Source organism: Triticum dicoccoides, chromosome 4B (genome assembly GCF_002162155.2).
Source record: "Triticum dicoccoides isolate Atlit2015 ecotype Zavitan chromosome 4B, WEW_v2.0, whole genome shotgun sequence".
Classification (NCBI taxonomy): Eukaryota; Viridiplantae; Streptophyta; class Magnoliopsida; order Poales; family Poaceae; genus Triticum; species Triticum dicoccoides.
This window is the reverse complement of record NC_041387.1, coordinates 466,261,857-466,265,836: the sequence shown is the minus strand read 5'-3', so window position 1 is coordinate 466,265,836 and position 3,980 is coordinate 466,261,857.

The following is a 3,980-nucleotide window of genomic DNA, read 5'->3' as shown; positions in this document are numbered from 1 at the left end:
TTGCTATCTCAAAGGATCGACACATGGACAAAGTCATGCTTGTCGAGTCACTTGGATACAACTTCATGTCTGTCTCAATGTTTTGTGATCTTGATATGGTTGTCATCTTTGGCAACTAACGTTGCATTGTGCTCATGGAATCTGACAATTCCAAAGTCTTCGAAGGCTTTAGGAGAGGAGACTTGTATATTGTTGATTTCTCTTCAGGACCACAACCTGTCACATGTCTACTTGCAAAAGCTTCAGAAGGCTGGTTATGGCATCGACGACTAGGTCATGCTGGCATGAGGTACCTACATACTCTCGAAGAAGAAGAAGCACGCCATTGGCATCGAGGGTATCAAATTCCTCAAAGACCATCTTTGCGGGGCTTATGAGGCTAGAAAGATGACAAAGTCCAAGCACCCCTCGAAGACTATCATGACTACCACTCGTCCTTTTGAATTGCTTCACATGGATCTCTTTGGCCCTACTCATTATGCCACACTAACAAATGCAGCTTCTCTATATGGCTTAAGTTATTGCTGATGACTATTCCGGTTACACCTGGGTGCATATCATTACTTACAAAACTGAAGTGCAGGAAGTCTTCAAACGATTTTCATCAAGGGCCTCGATGAATTTCGATGTGAAGATCAAGCACATCAGGAGTGACAATGGGACCGAGTTCAAGAATACTGGTCTCGATGACTATCTTGATGAACTTGGTATTACTCACGAGTTATCTGCCCCATACACTCCTCAGTAGAATGGCATCATGGAGCGCAAGAACAGGACTCTTGTTGAGATGGCCCGCACTATGCTTGATGAATACAAGACGCCTCGTCAATTCTGTCCTGAGGCTATTGATACTGCATGCCACATCATCAACAGAGTATATCTTCACAAATTCTTCAAGAAGACCTCATATGAACTCCTGACTGACAAGAAACTCAATGTGAGTTATTTCAAAGTCTTCGGTGCTAAATGTTGGATTAGAGATCCTCATCACAATTCTAAATTTGCACCGAAAGTACATGAAGGTTTTATGCTTGGTTAAGGAAAGAACTTGCACACCTACAAAGTCTTCAACACCTTTCATCACAAGGTTGTTGAAACTGTAGATGTGTGGTTCGATGAAACTAACGGCTCGCAAAGAGAGCACCTACCTCCTGTGCTAGATGAAATGTCACCTGAGGAATCCATCAAGTTCAAGGCTACTGAGGATGTCATACCCACTGAAGAAGTCATTCCAGAACGTGAAGAAAATCATGCTGGTGCATCTGAGGAAAATGGCTATGAAGAAAATGCCCAGCCCAATCAACGTCGTCAACCTGCTCATCCTCGCGTTGTAAATGAAGTGCAGATTGAGAAAATCATCGACAACATCAATGCACCAGGTCCTCTCACACGCTCAAGATCTTCACATTTGTCTAACTTTTGTGGGAACTTTACTTTTGTCTCTATCACAGAGCCCACCAAAGTTGATGAGGCATTTCTGGAGCCTAAGTGGATTCAAGCGATGCAAGAGGAATTGCATCGATTCGAGCTCAACTATGTCTGGGAGCTTGTCAAGCGACCAGACCCACGTAAGCACCATATCATTGGTACCAAATGGATCTACCGCAACAAGCAAGATGAAAATGGCCTTGTGGTGAGGAATAAGGCTTGTCTTGAGTTCAAGGCTACACACGTGTTGAAGGAATTGATTTCGATGAAACTTTTGCACCCATTGCTAGACTTGAGTCTATTCGCATATTGCTTGCTTATGCTAACCATCATAATATCATCTTATATCAAATTGGATGTGAAAAGTGCATTCCTCAATGGTAAGCTTGAGGAAGAAGTATATGTTGCTCAACCACCAGGTTTTGAAGATGCTAATCATCCGGACAAAGTCTTCAAACTCAGTAAAGCCCTCTATGGCCTCAAGCAGGCCCCTCGGGCGTGATATGATACACTGAAGGAATTCCTCATGAAGAAAGCCTTCAAACTCGATTCACTTGACCCAACGTCTATGATGAGAGAATTGAAATTTTTCTTAGGTCTTCAAATTCGTCAACAACGCAACAACATCTGCATATCTTAAGAGAAATACCTCAAGGATGTGCTGAGGAAATTCGGCATGCAAGATTGCAAAGGCGTCAAAATCCCTATGCCCACAAATGGCCATCTATGCACTGCTGAAAATGGTAAAGACTTTGATCAAAAGATATACCGCTCCATGATTGGCTCTTTATTGTATCTATGTGCATCTAGGCTAGATATTATGCTTAGTGTTTGCATGTGTGCCCGTTTTCAAGCTACACCGAAGGAATCACACCATAAGGCTGTGAACATATTCTTCGATATCCAGGTCACACTCCAACACTTGGATTATGGTATCCCAAGGGCTCGGCTTTTGATCTCATTGGATATTCCAACTCTGGCTATGCTGGTGATCGAGTGGATCGCAAGTCTACATCAGGCACATGCCATTTCCTCAGACGATCCTTGGTATGTTGGTCCTCGAAGAAGCAGAACTGCGTATCACTCTCTACTGCTGAAGTTGAGTACATTGCTGTTGGTTCTTGCTGTGCTCAATTGCTATGGATGAAGCAAACCCTCAAGGACTACGACATCAACATGAAGAATGTGCCACTCTACTGCGACAACGAGAGTGCCATCAAGATTGCTCATAACCCAGTTCAACACTCAAAGACTAAGCACATCCAGATTCGTCATCATTTTGGAGGGTCCTAAATTATGGGTGAAGATCCAAGCTATGTTTCCTGGGAGCAGGTGACAATACGTCATGGCCTCCTTGAACACGTCGTTTTGGAGGGTCGACTTACACTTGTAGTGTGGGGTTCCCTCGCCGTCAAGGGTAGTGGATGACGAGGCAGTGACTCTTAGATGGTTGCCGAGGCAACAACCTCATAGAACACTACGACAACTGCTCTATGCCAGGCCTGCAGCTTAGCATTGGTCCTGTGGTGACCTTGAGCAGCAAATATGCAGGGTCGTCGACTCGGTTGACGCGTCACAATGAGGATGATTGGATGGTATGCCGGGAGCAGTGATCACCAAAGTGGTGCAACGGTTGAGATATGCGGGATGGTGGTCCTGTGCAGTTCGGTCGCGGGCAACTGGATCATGTACCACTTATGGCTCGAGGATGAGTGGTAGTACGTCGATATGGCGTCATGGGTTCTATAGCTCACAACGAAGTGACTAGAAATTGGGTGATGACCTCGAGAATTCAGCAACATTGAGAACATTTGCCTTGTGTTGTGTAGATGGTGGGGATTATCTTTGATGCTTGATGTTGGTTAGTGGCACGTGACCAAAATCGCTTCTGGCACTAGGGCTTGTGGAACGCTGCTTTCTTCACCTTCGCAGGAGAGCCCTGGGTCCGCTCTCCCATAATTGTCATGACTTTTCTCTCTCGCAATAGTGAGATGTTAGCTTGGTTGTAGGTGTGTGTTTAGTTAGCGTCTTCTAGTATAATTTTTTCTGCGAGTTTTTGTGATTAACTAGGCAACAGTCTTGCTCTTAATTAATGTGTTTTAAATAGAGAAAGTGTTTCTTGATGCAAATTTACAAACATGATTTTTACGAAAAATAATGATACGGAGTACTTGATAAATTCTTTACATGCCCTCGAAGAATTAATCAGTTTCGCGAAACAGGCCCTTCATGTGGACGAGGAAGGCAGACAAACGAAGCATTGCTTGCCCGGCCACGCCGTGAGCGCCTGAGCGGTGAAGCAGCTCCTCGGCGGGTCCGAACTCCAACAGTATAGAAATCCGAAAATCGCCGCGTTGCCAGGGCCATCCGCGGCGAGCCTTTGACTTCTCCCCCCCCCACCTTCAGCACAGAACCAAAAAACCCGCTGATCCGAACCGCCGAGTCCCGTCCCCCTCCCGATCCGGCGACGATGGAGGGCGGCGCCGACGCCTTCGGGTCCTCGACCGCGCCGCTGGCCTGGCACGACTTCCTCGAGCGCATGCGCCAGCCTT